Raw genomic sequence first — 19592 nt, forward strand, 5'->3', positions numbered from 1 at the left:
TCAGTCTATGATTTCCACAGGACAGCATTAAATTCTGATTTTAAGTGAACATGTAGGCAATGTAAATAAATAAAGCTCTACGTATAATGCTCTCTGTTTGCTTTGTGAGTAATAACATATAAGACATCACATCAAGAATTTTGAGTTGATAAAAACAGTCTAAAGGTGGCCTTTGCTAAGGCAAATTCCAAGTGGATATTTGGACCCATTTATCCCATAGCAATATAGGTCATTATATTGTATATGAAGAACATAATTCGCACTTTTAATTTATCTCATGTAATATATTTTGTAATGGGATTACCAAGTGCTTTAGGAAATCTGATTTTTGCAATCAGTAATATAACTAACTTTTATTAGCTAATTTGTATATGGATTACTTCCATAGAATTTTAAACAGCAACAGATGTTTCATGACATGACTGCTGTTCATCATGACTTTTATTCAGCAGCTGTATGTATTCCTCTGTGTTACATCAGTGACCTGAATTATCCCTGCAAGAGCTTATGAGCAGCCAGCTGAGAGAGTTTTCATGTATTCATTTAGTAGAGTGAAATTTGCTCTTTCAGTAGCCAGTAGAAGAAGATTTTAAGTAATAAAAGCATTTTTGAGCTCAGCTGAACAGTATGTATTTCAGTATTTGTATTTTTTGCTTATAACTGAGCGATGATTTTTAGAGGCTTGCATACTTATGTGCAAGGTGTCCATTAAGAAAAAGTTATCTTTTATGTTGCTGGTCATTCGTGGTTGGCTTGGAGGAGCTTCCTGGAAGTACGTGCTGTTGTGTCTGCCTTTTCTTTTTGGCTATGCTGTTAATAGAAAGTTTACATATTGTTGTGGTTGCTCTTCCTTTGCAAATGCTGCAGTTGACAGTCATAGAAGCTCTGCTGGTGCCCTGCCTCTGCTTGTTTGCACTGCAGCAGGGACTGTGCTCAGGACTGACTGAGGAAACAGGGCTGAGCAAACAGGCACAGCAAGACCCTTCACATGAGTCTGGCAGTGCTGTCTCCAGTGCTGCTGTGTGTGTAAAACATATGTGAACAAGGAAGTAGGTTTCCCTCCACCAGTATTGTGCTACAGCACTGATCATTACAGGCCAGTTATGGGCAACCACCAGTGAGCAGAAGCATAAACAAGGTCATTGGAGACAAGGAGGGATGTATGTGGAAGAAAATGTGATAATGAGGGAAAGCTAGAGAAGAGAGGAGAAAAAAGGCTGCAGTTAGGATGTGAGGCTGAGTTTGATTCTGCCAGTGGCAAAAATAGCATTGAGTTTAACTGGACTGGAAGCAAATGTTCAAGGACAAAAATCCAGCAAAAGCAGAAAAAGGGCCCGAGAGAGAGAAAGAAGATTATCTGCTCTTGGAGGGCCAAAAACTTGAAATGTTATCCAGCCAAAGCGTGGGCATGTGTACTTGGTGATGGCAGGCAGGCTGTAGGTGTGCTGAGCCTACTTTATTTTTTTAGCTTTCATGCTATATAACATAATCTCTTTATTTAGAAAAGCATTTTTTTCCCCAGCCAGAGTAACTGCCCATGAAAAACAAAGTGCTCTTGCTGGAGGACTGCTGCATTTTCTGAAATGTGAGAACAAGAAGAAAAGTTGCAGAAAAATTTTGAAAACATGGGAATCTTTCCCTCCATTTCTTTCATCAGCAAGTAATTCAACAATTACCTCCATAATTCCAGTGTGGTGGTAGAGCAGAGTAAGGTAATTCAAGTTTGCAGTATGTTCACATCCTGAGCACCGTTTTATGATGTACAATATGGATTATATCCTCCCAGTGGAGGAAGAAACACTTGCATGGTGTTTCCTCTACACATTAAACACATCAGACTGGCTAGAAGCTTTCACATTAGCACATAAAACTGGGAAATAGGCTTTTATGGAATATTTATCAGTAAACGTGGGATTGTTGTTACAGGGCTTAAAATGCAAAAATTACCTCTGATACTGCCATTTTGGCAAAGCTGCCCCACAAGCCACTGTGAATCCCAATGATAGCATTTGCATGGCTCTGTGTGTGTACAGCTAATAAGTATATATCGTTGCTGCAGTTTATATGAAAATTATTTTTGCAGGCTGAAAACCTGGCATGTTGTTACACATACAAATTGAGCTGTTGTTTACATCTGTGTAAACCTTTCAGATTTGTACACACAAAACCAAGTTTTCAGGAAAATATTGCATTCTGATTAAAATGCAGGTCAAAAGCTCAAAATATTTTCAAGATTTTATTTTCTGGGGATCAAAATGTATACGCTGTATTAGAGTTCCTTCTAAAATAAGCCTTATATATTTCATGGATGAGTGCATTAGTAGAGCCTATAATCTGTTGGCAGTTATTACTTATAGACCTTTGTAATTTCAGTAATTTTATGTGGTAAGAAATGGCTCATAGGCAGCTCCCTCTGCTTGGCCAAAACAGTAATGCTGACTGTAGAATCAGGTATAGAAAAAAGAGGGAGGGGAGGGAGGGAGGGGAGGGGAGGGGAGGGGAGGGAGGGAGGAGGAGGAGGGGAGGGAGGGAGGGAGGGAGGGGAGGGAGGGGAGGGCAGGGAAAAAGAAAATTTAAAAAAGAGAAAAGAAAAAGAAAAGAAAAAAGATAAAAGAAGAGAATGATAAATGAGGTTTTTTCCCAAGGCTTTTGTCTCATTCCTTTAGTTTAGTGCTCTTGAGTAGGTTTTGAAATTTTGCCTGTGTTCATGATTTTTAATAAATAAGTATTGTTTCTCAGGCCAGGAAAACATAGTTTGCCTGGAGAACTGTGATCACATTGTAAGTTGGTGATGTTGCTGAATATCACCTTGCATAGCAAGGTAGAGCTAATGTCTGTGAGTCGGCCAGTGCAGATCTAGCTGTGTTGCTGCACATGCTCGAGGAGTCCCCAGGAGAATCAGTGTTCATTCAGTCCATGTGCCTGGATGGGAAGATGCACCTGTATGAAGAAAGTCCAATATTTCCAAGGCAGTTCTTGTTTAGAGGTGTACAGGAGTCTCTGGCAGTCAGAGGATGGGGAGAGTGTGCCAGACACCATCCAGGGGCATCGAAGAGAGTAACAAGCCCAGACTGCCTTAACTGTGAATGTGTGACTCAGCTGTTTCTTCAAAGTTTTGAGTTTCAGCAGAATATTTTCCCACTATGCTGACAGCTTTTCCACCCACGTATTGCATATGTGGCTTTGTGCCACAGAGGTATGTTGGAAAACGTACCGCATCTTGAGAGGTATTTTAGGATTATGAAGCCTAGTGTAAAATTAAAAGTTAGGTGTGAAAAAAAAGTGCATTCTGGATCTTAAAATGTGTAGGATTGATTATAGAGTGTAGGGAGTCGGCATGCCTTCAAAAAACCCAGGGCTTGGAGGAGGTATATCCCTAGCTATCATTTATCTGGTTTTATATATTCACCAGAACCTACTCATTTGTCAGTTCTTTATGCAAGAATGTAACCCTTGTTGTCAGCTCTGTGACTGCTGCATGAATCAAACATAGGAGGATGGAATGAGGAGGAGGACAGTTAGGTGCTAGGGTTTTGCTTGGTCATTTATGCCTTCAAGCAACAGAGCTGTGGAATCCAAAGGTTTTCTCTGTTGCCACAATTTTTTTTGGTGCCAGAAATGCTGATACAGCAGCAAAAGCCTCTGTCAAGAGCCTCACCACATCATGGGACTGGAGAAGAAAAAGAGCAGAAATCCAGGGAAGTCATGCTGGTTACCAGTAACCACCAGTCAGTGGCAGATTATGTTGTGGAGCAGGCGGGTCTATGGCTTCTTTTGGCCCTGTGTCAGTTGAAGGAACAATAATTCATGTGTGATGTCTGCAGAACTCCTCAGTTTTCTATGGTGTTTGGATTTTGGGGTTTGGGACTGTGTTTTGTTTTGGTCCTTTATGAAGTTACTTCCAAAGAAAATATATAATACAAAATGACAGCATATATTAAGCATAAAAGCATCACTGTCCTCTGGGAGTTGTTGGAGACGAAAATGCAGAACCACTGGCACCCCATCCACTGTCAGAAGTGCCCACCGGCATGTCAACAAATCTCTGAGATCATTGCTGGACAGATCTAAGAGAACCAAAAAGACAAGTGACTTTTGTCCCTGGCTAGCAGGAAGACACCACCCAGGGAAAAAAAAAACCTCACCCTTTGTTTCACCGTCAGGCTGCAAGCAGATGAGGAAATATGTCCTCCCAATATCTTGCACTGGATGCTGATCATGTTTTTCCTGTGTCACAATAGGGCAACTTGGTTTCATACAGTAGTGTCCAGAGGAAGAGGAATGTCCTGCTCCACAGCTGGAGCCCAGGCTTGGCATAGTTTACCTCTCTAGGCTGAATTTGGAGATTTTTGAGGCTGAAATTCAAAGTAAAACTCAATGGATGTGCCATGGGAACAAGAGCAAGCACAGGAGGTTTGCAGGAGGTTTGCATGGATCACCCTGAGGTTGGAGCTGCCAAGTTTCATATGGTACTAAAAAAAATACGGTGTCTCTGGAAAAAATCTGTCTGTGTCTTGAGGCAATTGTACATGCCTTAAGCCAGCACCTGATTCACTAGCAACAGTGACCTTCAAGGCATTTCAGCTGGCAGACACTTGTTCCAGGGGCTCTAGGCCATAAGGGCTGTTTTCAGCTTAATCTACATTTAAAGTGGTACCTTACTGCAGACTGCTGAGTTCTCACATTGTTAGCTGTCATGGTAGTAGGATTGTGCAGTCTTATTGGCTAGAGTTTTCCACTCCAAGTGCCGTAAATTAGGTTCCTAAATCCAGATTCAGATTCCTTAATGTGACTGACACATGAGTCAGTAGGAATTGGCCGTGGTCTGCACCTTGGACAACAAGCCAGGCCATTAGGTGCATCACCCAAACCTGGCTGCAGGCACACAGATTGTAAGATGTGGGCCATCAGAGGAATGGATTGAGCCCAGACTGCAAACAGGCATCCCCAAAGGTCAGAGAGGTTCAACTGCAGGGTTCTGCCCCAGTGTACCTGTTTGTGAGATGAAACTTTATAGTGCAGTGACTGTGTGAACTGTGATGCAATTCACAGGGTGGCTTTGACAGGGCACCATTTTAATGCAGATGTTCCCCTTCCTGTCCTGGCTGCTTTTTTATCCAGAATTGATATGTAGGCAGGAGGCAAGAGGTAATTTTTTCAGGAATTTGGAAATGGAGTGCATTCTAGCATTCAAAGTCTAGCAAGTGGCAGAGAGCAGCAGCATGCCTGTTGCTTTCATTGACTTCCTGTCTGTTCTACTTCTCCACCCATGATCTTACACTGTATATTTTTACTCTACTACCTTCTTCTGCTATTTCTATTTCTAGCACCCAGCTAGACTTGTATCCAAGCCAATCCAAAATTATTCTGAAACTCCCTGTGCTAGCAGCAACACGAAAGCAGAACTCTGCAGTGGCTTCAGCAGCTATAGCTGGCTTTAACTAAAGTTAGGAGTGGTGTCAGTCACTTCAGTCTTTACATTAGAAATGGAAATACCATCTGCCAAAAGAAACAGCTTGCAAAAATTGTATCGTGTTGCTTTTTTTCATGGAATTACCAACCAGCACTTGCAGCTGATGACCTTTTATTGCTTTGTTTTATATGGGAAATTTGTTTTCTTCTTCTTGTTATTAAGATAACAGATAAGACCATGAAAGTACACTGTGCTTTCACCCAGATGAAACAGAACTTACATGGTACAGTGTAAAGATTGTTTTGTGGCAGTGTGAATGTGTCAAGTCATTTTCTTCTTCTATTTTCTCTAAGGGGAGAGAAAAGCAATTTTCGAAGTGTGCTGTCCCACCAAAAGTCAAAAACATACAAGAACCAAAACAAATTCCCATAGAACATGTCCATTCACTAGCTAAAAACTTTAAAAGCCTCAGTGAACCATGTCTTTTCATATCATATCAAAAGAGCACAGATGAAAGACAAGCCCTTGGTGGTAATAGTGCCACCTGGGCACCCCGGACCCCGAGTTATAACAGTGGTGCTGACTGACTGTGAGTCATGGTGTGGAAGGCTCACTGTCCAAACAGGAGGTGCCACTGTCTCTAGTCTCGAGAGCCAGACCCAGGAGCCAAAAGCACTCTTGTGCCAAGGCTTCCTAGCCCCTGGACAGGGAGGGGTCAGCAGGCCAGGCTGCTTGGATGGGCTGAAGAGATCATAGTCCGGATGAGCGTATGCTCCCAATAAATGGAGTAGCAATGCTATACAATGGCATAGCCCTTTCCTCCTCTCATTCTGCCTGTTCAAGTAAGGGCTACATCCAGATCTAACCTAGACATTTGAGACATCTCCCTCCCATACAGAGACCATGCTTGATGTCTGAGGGCAGACTGAAAATGCAGGTGTTTCTGAAATCTTCTACTCTCCCAACCCTGCCAGAAACCTTACTCAGGACTTAGTGTTTGAGTCCTGTAAGGACTCTGATGGCATGCATCTCCCCAAGGACAGTGCTCTTGGAGATAAGAGAGTAGTGTTCCTTCCTTCTTGGTTGATGTCTAAGTCACTGTCTTTTGTTTTAGGGCATGCACTGAGGAAGTGGGAGACCTGGGTTCAATGCCTTCCTCAATATGAGAGTGTTTGTCTCTCACTTCCCATGAGACTGTCTTAACTGCCAGCTGATCAGCTATTCTGGGTGAAGGTCTTTAGAGTGAAACCATGCCTTCCACTACCAAGATGGTTGCTCTCACTGTCCTGCTGGTGGTGGGCAGCTTCTGTTTGAGAGTGAAGGGATTAGAGCTCCATGGTTTGAGGAGCCTCAGGCTGCATTTGGTGTTCTTGGAACTGGATTACAAAACCCCATCCTTTGGGGCATTCAGAGAAGAGGCGCCTCATCTCTGGATGCCCATGGAGGAGAGTGTAAAGAGCGTCTCCTTAGAGATGCTGTTCTGGGCAGTTGTGGAAGCAGAAAACTTGAATGCGAGCCAAGGAGAGACCACAGAGTACAGGTACCTGAGAGCAGGGACCTCTGTGACTCTGGACTTCAGTGCCTGAGTACAGGTAAAGTCCAGATTTATGCACTTGAGACCTTTATTGGTGGCAACTCCTTAAACCCAACTTTGCATTTGGCTACTTCATGTGGACAGATCCAGGCAGATCAGTCAGGATCTTTACTGCCACTTATATGCACATTTCCAAGGTTTATTAACTATACTCTGCAACGTTCTTTTGTGGACACAGTAATTTGACAGTCATCAAGTAAGAAACCAAGAGTTTGCCATCTGGCCTGTCAAGACGCTTTTCTCTTTACTATTAATTAAACTGAAGTTATTGCAAAATTTTATTATGATGGTTGTGATTTGTCCTGTGATAACGATGGGGCTAATACTGAGGTATGCAAACCACCTTCCATGCTGGTGATGTTAATGGGAGGTGCAGCTGAGCACCACCTCTTTGGACTCTGATGTCAGCCCTAATAACAAAGTTTCAGGGCCAAATCAGGCTAGCGCTATTCAGGCATCTTACCCTGGAGCAAGTTCTTCTGGTTCTGAGGGGATGGTTTCACAAGTAGGAGGACGTAGCTGGGGGGGGAGGAAGGGGAGGCAGCTTCTTGGCCACAATAGTGTCATATAACGTGCCCTGGCAGGAGATCTCGCTGACCACAGCTTTGTCCTGCTTAGTGAGACTGTGATCATTCATGGGAAAGTAGATCAGCAGCAACAGATTCTTAGAGCACGGTGAGAAAAGAAAGGAGGGAAAAGCAATAGGACTAAAGCTGAAATAATCTGCAAAAAGAGGTGCTGATGACAGCTGAGGTGAGGAAGAAGGAAATGAAGCTTTTCTGGTGATGCGACAGAAGGTGGCTTTAGCCTGTATGAGATGGACAGGTGCAGTATTTGGCCTCTTGGAAACCTACTTCCAATCCATACACAGACCCAGATCGGAGCCCTTGAGTGTCAGAGGTTCTCATATACTCTTCAGTTGTCCCCAAGCTGTGACAGCAAATATGCTGATGCTGATAGGTTTGAGGAAGTTGCCTGGGTATGAAGTTGGTGAGTAGCCTTCTCACAGCACTAACTCGTATCTTCCCTTCTCTGTCAGAGACTTGAATGTTTCACTGCTCAAAGTTAACAGCTTCACAAGAAAGTCAATACAATTTATTTTTACACAAATCCCTCGAAGTCTGAGGGACTGGAGACAATACCAGTTTGTGATGAACAGCCAAGAGAAGTAAATCATTCTTGGGTCAGAGTGAACTCTCTTTTGAAGCTGCCAAGATGGCAAAGATGTTAATGAATCAGCAATTTCACAGATTTCTACCCATTCAGAAAGTAATGTGAGTAAAGAGATGCAAAAACAGCACTGGGACACAGCTTTCCAGATCTTTCTGTGTCTTTTGCACTGCAGAGGGGGACCTCCACAGAGAAGGAGAGGGCTAAGGTTCTACGCACTGAGCTAGGCCTAGGGATGGTCGTCTCACACCCTCTGCTGCAGTTGTGTGAGAGCCAGGGAACAGGGTCATGGGGAGACACTGTTCCTTGTTCACCTGACATCACACCCGGGTGTGCTTTTCAGTAAAGGAGGCAGCTACCAACAAGCCCATTGTTTGAGATAAAGGGAAGGAAGGAGGGGTTAGACAAGGACATGATCTGTTGCACCATTGCCCTGCTGCAGGTGCAGAACCCCTCCTGTATAATTGGGTGGTGTAGAACAGGCCTACCCCACTAGGCAGCTGCTCTTGGCTGCTGATGGGTACACGGAGGTGAGGAAAAAAGATGCAGAAAACTGTGGCAACATGATCCTGCTCTTTGATACCTGCCTTGGACTCATGTGCCCATGAGTGCTGGGACCTCAGCAACCCATTTGCTTACTGGAGTCCCATGTTATGGTCCTATTCCCTTGTCTGTCCTTCCCTCCTGTGGGAGGGAAATAGGGCCAGCAGTGAAGGCCACTGTGTCTGTAGAGGACAGAACTCACGGCTGGTTGAGACAGAGCTCAGAGAAAGGGGAGGTCTACACAAATCAGAGAGTCTCTGCCCTTAGCAAGTGCGGGTTATACATAGCTGTCCGCAGGCTTTGAACAGGAAATTCTCCCATGCAAAGGTGCTGTCTCAGGCTGTCAGCAGACTCCAGCATTCTTCCTTTCATCCTGACTTTGCTTATTTTAGTTTTTTTCTATCACAGTCACAAAAGCTCTGCAGAAAGCTCTGCCTAATTCCATGGTTCTGTGAATGACTGCAGGCCAAGGGTGTGTACCTGGACAGAGCGTGCCTTACCCTGAAGAAACCCCCAAAACTCCTGTCAAGCTTGGGGGGGTGAGGGGGTGGGGATACTTCCTGCCTCTCTGATGTTTGCCAAATGTTATGCCTGGAGAGTGGAAGACCGGCAGGGTGTGCAGAGGTTCCCCACCTTCACTTGGGTTGTGTATTCTGGGATCTGCTGGCTAGGAGGGCTCCCGGAGAGATGCAGCATCACTTCCATTCCTGCCTGAATGTAAGCCCAGGGGCTGCTTCTGCTGTAGAATAACATGCTAGTGGTGAAAGCCAGCCAAGCCAGCGCCTGTGCCTGAATTGTTTGCTGTACTTTTATAGACTGCCTATCTAGGATGAAACACAGAGCCCAGGCCTTCAAAGCACTGTGTGGGATGGCAGCTATGGGATTCCCATTAAAGTTACTGGGCATCACATGGCAAAACTTCTGCGGCACCAGTGTGTTTGTGCAGAGGAGCTGCTGGGACTGGGGCAGCCGAGACACGGAGAAGTGGCAGAAAATGAGTTCTGCCATCCTGCAAAAGCATGACCTCACAGAATTTCAGCCATAGTGTCTGTTTTGTAAGGAGCAATTGCAGTGGTTATCACAGAAGATATAAAGGAACATGTGAGACATCAGGATTTATTGTCAACAAATGAGATTCTTCAAATTCTTTGCAAAGGTAGAGGGCTTTCTAAAGAACTTGGGGGAATTAAATGGAGTAAACTGGATGAATATGATGGTAAAGTTAGAGCATCCACCTTTCCAGAGAAGAGAAAAGGTTTCTCAGAGAATGTCTTCCCAAGGTGTGGATCATAGGGAGTGAGAACAGTCACAGAGTGAGAAATTGCCCACCTGTCAAAGACCGGTGATTGTATCACAGACAAGAAAATGGAATCAGTCTGGTCACAGTGCTTTTTGTCTTAGAAGACACTGATGGGTGAAGACGCAGTGTAGACAAACATTCTTTTTCTTGCTTTCTGACGTGTTTAAGGTTTTGACATGAATTAACTACTATTACCCTAATTTTACAGTTGGGGACAGACGGATTATGTGACATGCTCAAGATCTCATGAGCAGTCTGTATCAGAGTGAAAACCTGTTGTTCTTGGGACTTTATCCTGACTTCAAGAGGAGATTGACTTTGTCTGTGTCCTTTCTATGCCGACAAATGTAAGTTTTTTGAATAAATCAACAAAACAAAGAAGTCACCCCTCCAAATTGTACATCCGGTCATCCAAATGCTGTGGCATAATGTTCCTTAGAGGAGTCTGCAATTAGTACAAGTAATTACCCCATGCTACAAAAACTGTTAGACATCACTGGTTAAGAATCTAGATGAAACTTTTACCTTGTTTACTGAGTGCCTGATATTTTGCTTTACAAAATGGATTTGGGTGATGTCTGAAGGATATTTTAACTTAAGATGAATTTTACAAACTTCTTGGTGCCATTGTCATGTTTGGTCACCACTGGAGGTTTAATACCAGTAGAGACAAGTCAGGGAAATAATTAGGTAGGAAAAGTAGTCATCAGCTTTGCAGAGGAGTTCCTTGTGGTTGTCAGAGTTTGCCTCCTTCATCCAAAAAGGTTTAACATAAAAGCGGACAAAAGAATGGGTATCCATAGCTTGTTGGGACATTTGCAGATTTGTAGGTGTGTCCTTGATCTTCAGCTTCACTGAAGATCTGCAGAAGTGGGATATTCCGAAGTGCCCAAGCACCATTGGCCATGGATCCCAAGGCACAAGATAATTAGGGCACATCCAACAGTCCCATTCAAAGCAGGGCAGCTACTGAAAGCCCAGCTCTCAGTGGAATCCTTTTGATTCCAGTTCCCAAACCTACTACTGGCTTCTGCTGCTCCAGATACATTCTGTGGGCTGCTGCTTTTAACCTGGCAGTGTTGCCAGAGGCACTGTGCACCTGACATTTCATGACACCAAGGGAACAGCCATTAATTGAAATTCATCAAGCAAACTGCCACTTCTGCTTGCTGTGGCTCTGTTTTCAGCTCTTCAGCTCTGAAGTAAAGCTGACAATTTCTGCTGGTTTCTCAGACCTTCTATGGAAGGTCTAATTAATATCTAATTAATATTTGTGAGGTACTTAGATGTTTTCAGGTTTATGGTGATCCCAAGTAGTATTATTACTGTTGTATTATTAAGAGTAATAATACTGCTAATAACCTTAGTGAGCCTGGCAAAATTCAATTTGACTAAAATCCTTGCCACTAAAAAAACTCGCCATGAAAAAAACTAACTCCGGGGATGTGAGGGGGTGCGTGACTCAGTTACCAGTAACTTCTGTTTACAAGGGGCAGGAAGAGTATATTTGCTCAAATGAAAAAAGGTCAAGGCAGAGGCCCATTTGCTGTTTGTTAATAAGTAATCTAAACTACAGCACAGCTTTACTGTAACAAATCGACCTGGCTTAGCTTTTCTTCCATCACCATTATTTCCAATCCAGTTCTGGACTAAATTACCAGCTAAAATTAATCCAAATTCTCATAGATTATTTTAACATTTCCAAATCTATGGAGAGGATTTGTAACCAGGGGACAACAGCAACAATAACAACAAAAGCTCTTCTATATTTCTTCCAGTGTTTGTCTCTGGACACTGTAGGCAATCAAGGTTGAAATATCACATAGAGCACTATTTATCTCCTTGGAAATTCTCCTTTAGGCTTAGACCTGTGCATCTTCACTATGGAATTGTGTCAGTCAAGAGCGGTGGTGCAGCTGGCTTGCTTATAGACACCCCACAAAGTTGCTAATGTAATTTAAAAAACATCTACGTCTCTGTAGCTGGCTCGCAGTCAACAGTTAAAACTCTAACATGGGTACTACAACACATCCTTCTTCCAAGTGACAGAGCATATGTGCACTTTATGCATTGTGACTTCTGTCCTGTCATTGTCTTTTGCAAAAAAAAAAAAAAAAAACCAGTCATTTTCCAAGAAACACTTCTCTTTGGACACCAAATGGCCTTCTGGAAAAGAGGCGGAGTCTGTCCTTTGTGGTTCATCTGCTGGCTGCAGGTAGGATTCTCTAGAAAAGGTTTTGCCATTAGAGCCATTTATCATAAAAGCAATACTTGTCACACCTGCCAGCTAACCACAGCTTCTCAGCTGTAACACTTAGGGCTCCTGTCCTTCAACTGGCCTGGCCTGAGGCACACATCTAGTCCTCAAAAAAAGGAATGTGATAGACACAGGACTGGAGCTGCCATAGCCAAAGCGCAGCCAGCACGGCACAGCTGACGTGCCCCTGTGGTGCCACTGCCTGAGGGTGGTCTACCCTGGGCATGGCACATACAACAGGCACACACACACATGAGATCGCTTTTGGAAACAGAAATCATGCAGACTGCAGGTTACAATTCCTAGCTTCCTGAAATGCAATTTGGAAAGGCAATGATCCTTCAACAAATCAACAACCCCTGCTCCAGCTGTCCCAACTGCCTGTTAACTCTAGGGGAGGCAGAGAGGTTGGTGAGGAAAGGTTGTCCCTGCAGAGCAGGTCATGTTTGGCTGTGAGGTCAGAGCATCTTTCCAGAGCCAGACTTTTAACAGAGTCTTCGTGAGTTCTGTAGTCATAGAGGGACCAGGGCCTGCCTCCATCCACATGAGCAGGAGAGGGAAGGAATGGCTTTGTACCAAGCTGCCCCTCTGCCCCAAGCAGAAGACAAGGAGGCTGAGCAGCAGATTCTGATGTGAGAAAACAATATGGAAAGAAAGGAAAGAGTGGGAAGAACATATGTGGGAGCTCTTGAAGGGTCTTTGTAGAGGGAGGGAAAGAAGATTCATGCAACTGAGTGCTCACACACATCAGGAGGCAGCACCAGTGGCTCTTAGCTGCTGGGAAAGGGATATTTTGGGTGCCCCAGAGCCCTCATGTTTGTCTTACTCTGGTCTGTGTTATTGACGCTAGGATGGGAAGGAGTGAAGGACCTGGGGAAGCAGGAATCGTTTGTGCTGCCCAATGAGTCTCTACCTGCATGATGGTCTTCACGTGGGTGGCTGGCAAGCAATACAGCTCACAGATCCTTGAATTGACCTGTGTGTGCAGGATGTTCATCCCAGGAAACTTGGTGTCAGAAACAGGGAGTAAAGTGAAATTGATGCTCACTTTTAAGAAATCTGGCTGAGTTGGGGATCTTGGCAAATATCTTGTAGCTTAAGCAAGGCTAGAAGGATAGCAACATAAAGTCCAGATCCTGTGCCTCCATGATGCTCTGGAGAAGCATGTGGCCATGCCGTACATCATATGTCATGGCAGGAACAGCAGTAAGTTTTACTAGATGGCAGACTTTGCAGAATGGTGATGCCACATGAAAACTCATCTTACTCATGAGATACACATTTGCTGCAGCAGTATACACCCAGGGTGGAGGAGCTTTCTGCTCCTGTCCCTGGATTGTATGCTATTTCCTCATGTTGCGCTTTGTTCTGGGTAACATCTCTTGTTTCTAAGTTGCCTAGCACGTTGCAGGAGTCTTTAACAACACTGACTCATGGCACTCTTCCTCTAAAAACCAGGTGACAATTTACTTCTTCCCCTTACAGGAGTGGAAAAGCTGGGGTACCAGGATATACTCCCTGAAGCAGTGGGACTATGTAGAAAATGTTAAGCATTCCTTGAACCTAAGCCTGAGTATTAGTCATCACTACCATGTCACCACTCAGTGGCATCATGGCAGCAAGCTTCTGGACTGTACAGTCTCTTGCACATAAATGTGAGGCTTTTAATGAAAAGTGAGCCCTGTGCTGCCAACACCACTGTAGAGACATGTAAGTTTTCTAATTGGTAGCCAGGATGCCTGGGAAAAAATGCAGGTGGTTTCAGACAATCATAAGTAGCTGATTAGCACAGAAGAGAGGGGGAAGAGACCCTGGGAATTTTCCCCATGAAGATCTGTTATTTTTCCTCTGAAGCGATTACTTTTGCACAGGGTGGCCCTGCTAACAGTGCTGTGAATCAGAGCTCAGCACTGCCGTTGCCGGACCAAGTGAGCTTCACTGCTGGGGAACAGCACAGTGACAAGCTTCCTCAGCTTGTACGTTGGAGCTTCATGCACCCTGGCAGTCATCAGCCTCAGAGAAAGTTGTTTTTGTTTTCTACCTCTGCAGCATCCATAGCCATCTGTAGCTAATGATGGTCTTGGGGTTGGACCCACCAGTGGCTGTGTTCTGCTTCTGCTTTGTGCTGGAGGAGCCAAATTTCTTGGAGCAGCAGCTATAGTGATGTAGAGCTCAGTTGGGTAGCTGCTCCTGCTTTTAGCTGAGGAGTTCCTAATATTGCCTGTGATGGCAAAGGCAGTGGAAATCCAAAGATGAGTTGTGGCATTAGTGAAAAAGTCATGGCAGAGCTCGCTTTGGCTGAAGTGAACAATTCAGAAGCATACTCTCAGCTTTCTCTTTCTTTTTTTCATTTTTCTGAGGTATCAGAAAGAGGTCTTTCCCCCAGATCATGGCATGCAAGCAATGTGAATAGCTTTGCTCTTTATCGTGTCATCTCAGGTGGAAGCCTGAGAGCATTTATGAGAAACAACTTGGCCTGTGGCTCTCTCCTGGTATTTTCAGTGTGTGTACTGGGTGTGCTGAGTGGTTTCCAAAGGAACTTCCTGAGCACTGCAGGGAAAAAGGAAATTCACAATGGAAGAGTTGATGAAAAAGTGAAACAGAAACAACCTCTGCTTTGCATTTATAAGCAAGAGTCAGCATTTTTCAAAGCATTTTTGTGTATTTGGTCCAGGGCAGAATTATCAATTTCTACCATCACAAATATAATTTTTGTAGTAAAAATGGAAACCAACCAGACCAAGCTGCACACTGTCATGAATTTGCTTCAGATGGAAGACTGTTCAGTTGGATGTTTCCTCAGAAAAATGCAATAATTTGTGCATTTTTTATGGTTAAATAATTCTTCTATAAGCAATGGAAACAGATGCAGAAATAATTTTGCTATTTAAAGATATAAATGCAATTTCCCCCTATTTTTAGAAGAAACAAAGCTGTTTGTGCTCCCCGCCAAATGGTCCTGGATGGGACAAATGCATCACTAGGTTTTAGGGAGAGAGCATTATTAGGGAGGAAGCTGATGTGCAATCTGGGTAGGGGAGGACTTTGTTTCCCTATGCACAGAATTTCCCGATGACTATCTCACTTAGCACATGTTAATTTATGACTGTCCTTATGTCGTGCACCAAGACCTGAGTGCCTAGGCTGAGGATGTGGTGTATCCATTTGCAGGTGCAATTGCAAGTTTTTAATGTTATATTGTAGAGTACTTTGATGTCTCAGGGTTAACCTCTGTGTTTCTTATTTCTAGTGCCCAGCCCCTGATTTTAGAGCGTGGAATCCCTGCAGCATGCCTGAGGCAAGCCTGGCACTTCCACACAAGGACCAAAACATTCAGGGTGGTGACCAGAGAGAGTAATGGGGAAATTTTAAGTCTTAAATGCTACTGCTGCAGTGATCCAGACCTCTGTAAAGCAGCCTTCTGTCACAGCACAGCTGTCTAATCTGAAGGGTGGATTACCAGCAGCCAGGAAGTGACAAACAGGGTCACTGTTCTCTTGAGGCTGTTGGTTCTCAGCTGCCACCTCTAGTAGAGCACCTAAGCCACAAGACTGGGGGCTGAACATTCAGGCCTGTGCTCTGCGGAGGAGCTGCTGCTCTACAGCAACATGCTGATGAATTGTGCTGGTCAGTGAGGTGAGCATGGCTGTCCTACCTACTGGTTCCAGTATTCATAAGGGAGCTTGAGATTCTGGACTCTCCTCTCAGGACTGTTTATGCATGTAACATGAAACAGTCACCAGGTAACATATAATCCCCGATCAAAGCCCTCAGGGGATTTAGGCAAAGCAACACCTGGTTTCTTGATCCTGATCAGACATAGGTGTGAATTGGGTTGAACTGCTTGGCCTTGTCAGGACTAGGGCAGTTCTGGGCATGCATGAAGGTACAAATCTAAATAGCAGCTGAGCTTGAAAGTATAAAAGTAAGTTGGAGCCTGAAGGGGCCAGAAAGTGGGAAGGACCTAGGAGCTGCAGAGGGATGTATATGAAAGTGTTTCAATCCAAAGTACAGATTTCAGGTAAAACATCAGGTGCTCCAGTAACAAACTCCTCTTACAGCGAAACGATTTTTCTCACATATTCGTGAAGTGGAAACTTATTTACATAATCATCTTATGTCCTTTTTAAAAAAATTCCATCCTAGCCAGTGCATTTGCTTGGATTTTTTTCCCACTGGGCTGCATGTGCTGAGCTGCACAATGGTGGCTGCCATATGAATAGCTTGTTATTCTTACCAAGCATGATAACTGCCGTAGTGAAATCAAGAGCAACCTGCTCTAATGTAAACTGATTTCGTATTGCTCCTGGCAGTCTCAGCTACCTCACCTAACCTCTTTTTTTTTTTTTTTTTTGGCCAGTCTGTTTCCCCTTTTCCTTTTTTTTTTTTTTTTCCACAGAAGACACACCCTGTGCTTTCTTATAAGGTGCTTTATCACACTGGCTGTTGCACTAGTGTGTGTGACCTGCAGATGTGCTTCTCTGGTATTATCCTTGCTGTATTCCAAAGCCACTTGAGCCCTCCAGCAAATGCAGGTTCCAGCTGCCTGTCCATTGCAGGGGTAAGGTCTGTAGTGCCTGTGATGATCATACCCAAGCATACTTGTCTGCAGAGCACCACAGATATGCTCTTGTTGTGGCTGTTGCATCTCTGATATCCCACCTTCATGTTTAGAGTGCTTCAGGGCAGGATAAATGTGGACAGAGAGAGGCTTATTCAGAATGGCACTTCTGTCAGGCTGAAAACATGCAGATACCCAGTGGGAAGCAGTTGTGTTGGTAAGGGAGTGGGGACATGGGGGAGTGGATTTGGGGTGGGAGTGCCATGGGAGAAGCAGTCCAGTTTGCCGATCATAGTTGCCAGATCAGCGTGTATGATGGATGTGATATAAATTACTATCTATAAATAAATACCACAACAGCATTTTAATGAGGTGTTTTCTAGTAGCACTTGTCCAGGCTGGTAGTGTTATGTTCAGGCTGCAGAAGTATCTCCAAGCAAGCTCCTTGGCTAAACCTTCATAAGCATGGTGTTACCCAAGGTCTAACTATGATTTGTTTGGATAAGAGGTTTTGCTTGTTAGTTTCTGAACATACTTTCAATTAGGTTTAGGGGTTTACTTCTATTTATTTTTTCCCTCTTGGCCCAGGATTTGTGTTAGTGTCACAAAACCCAGCTAATGCAGAGATCTACATTTATTGTTTTTAATGCACAAATCTGGTGCTTTTTCTGAGAATTGTTGTTCTGACAACAACAGGCTTACAGAAGGTCTGGGTGGTCTGGGCTTTTGGGGTTCGGGGGAATTTGGGTCTGTGACTCACAGGAGTGACCTGTGTCTCTCCAGAGACCAGCAGGTCTATATATCCTATATATCTCAAAATCCTGGCCCACTTCAGCATGACACACCTGGCATTAAAGGCAGTGCTGTTTGGAGGCATGGTCTCCTGGACTCATGCCTCAATGTTTGCAGCATGGTTCTGCTGATACTCAGCAACCATCTTTGGTTGTGGTTTTGGCTGGGATGCAGCTGAATCCTGGTACCAACCGGTGGGGGCAGGGGGTGTGTCTGAGGGGCTGCTCTGCACCCACACACACTCCCTGAGTGTCCTGCTCTGTGGAGTATGTCAGAACCTGGAAGGTTGTCCCCTGCACACCTGAGAACACAGGCTGCTCCACACCCTTTTGCAAGGGACAATCAGCGGTTTGGTTTGGAGGCAAGATCTCAGGTGTTGTTTTCAGGCAAAAACAATGTTTTAATTAGAAAGCTTCTCAAAATGTTGATTTGCCCACCACAAGAGCTGCATATATCCAAAACAAATCTGACAAATAGTCTTTCTTCTGCTAGCTCTGAACTGGGGAGGTTTTTGCAAATTTTACTCCTGTGTGGAGGGGGGACCTCTCTTCTGCTTAGTTTTACGATCTGAGAGAGAAAGTTATTATCTTTGATCCTTAAACACAAAGTCTCAGAAGTGAAGTCTCTTGATTGTCTGAATTTGTGATGCATACTCAGAATTCATTCATATTATAAATAAATAATTGGCAGGTAACCACTGTAGTGGTAACAGCTTCCATTCTTTCTGAGGAATCATTAACTCCAGCCAAATCTCCCTGGTTAACAGCTATAAAAACAAACAAAAAAGTGCAACAAAAGAGACACAAAATAATATTGGTTAGAAGGGACATCTGGAGGGCTGTACACCAACCTCTTCAAAGCAGGGCTATCTTCAACATTAGCTCAGGTTGTTCACGGCTTTGTCCATTCAATTTTTGAAATCTCCAGGAATGGGGATTTCACAGACCTCTCTGGGCACCTCTGTGGAGAGCCTGGCTCATGCAGGCCAGAGTGTCATTGCCCATCAGCACTGCAAAGGCACTCTGCTGACTGTCACATAGGTTTATTCTGTGTCAGGTGCAAACTTCACATTTGTCCTTGATGAATTTCAACAAATTTCTTTCAGGCTTGTCTTCCAGGTTGCTGAAGACCACCTGAATAGCTGCCTTGTCCTCCAGCATAATTACATAGAACCTCAATTCAGTGTGTCCTTCACAGACTTGCTGAGGAAACATTCTTTTCTGTCATCCAGGTCACTGGTGAAGACTGGCCCTAGTGTTGTCACTTGAAGAATGCCATCTGTTAATACCAATTAAATGTCTAGTTCTTGACCATTATTATCCTTTGAGCCTTACAGGATAGCCATGAGCTTTTTTCAGCCAGGTTGTGGTACATCCATTCAGGCATTGCCATCCCAGAGAGGCCCATATGGGAGACAATGTCAAAGACCATGCTAAAGCAAAATAAGAGACATCCACTCCTTCATTGAGCACATCATTCCAGCACAGGTGACAACCACACTGGTCAGGTACAATTTCCTCTTTTAGATCCATACTGGCTGTTACTAGCTACCCTATTGTATCTGGACATGACTCCTGTGTGGACTTGCTCCATAATATTCCTAGGAAAAATGTATGGATAGCTAATGTAAGGCATCTTCATCTTTGCTAATGCTTTGGCTAATCCCTTTCAGAACAAGCCTGTTGATTACATATGCTGAATTTGTGAGATGCTCAGCATGAGCCTGTGGTGTCGGTTGAGGAAATTTTTGATAGGGAGTGGCTGAACAGGCTAAACTTAGAAGAAACCTAACCAGTACACTCCTATTTCTCCTCTACTGAGAATCCCTTTCTTCCCAGCCCCACCACCAGGGACAATCTTCCTGTCATTGTTGCCATTGTCTTTGTTTTACCTCAGAGCAGGAGCCTTACAAAGAAGAAATGGGAAGAGCAGAGCAAGGGGCTACCAGGCCATTGGACAGTA

General features: G+C 44.1%; 1 protein-coding gene across 8 annotated transcripts in view; it reads left to right on the forward strand.

The window, feature by feature from the left end:
• The window catches only part of LOC146432438 (uncharacterized), a 38018-nt gene that overhangs the window by 5306 nt on the left and 13120 nt on the right, over positions 1 to 19592 (forward strand). Inside the window, exon 2 of one of the 8 annotated variants that reach the window (XM_085072098.1) lies at positions 10229 to 17071. The exons of 6 other annotated variants lie outside the window; for them this stretch is intronic. The gene's annotated coding sequence lies outside the window, so the exon portion shown is untranslated. Of the gene's footprint in view, positions 1 to 449; positions 2463 to 10228; positions 17072 to 19592 lie in introns of those variants that run through there. One more of the 8 variants, XM_085072095.1, reaches the window with a different exon arrangement.

Source organism: Lichenostomus cassidix, chromosome 11 (assembly GCF_008360975.1).
Source record: "Lichenostomus cassidix isolate B80296 chromosome 11, HeHo_3.0, whole genome shotgun sequence".
NCBI classification, from domain to species: Eukaryota; Metazoa; Chordata; class Aves; order Passeriformes; family Meliphagidae; genus Lichenostomus; species Lichenostomus cassidix.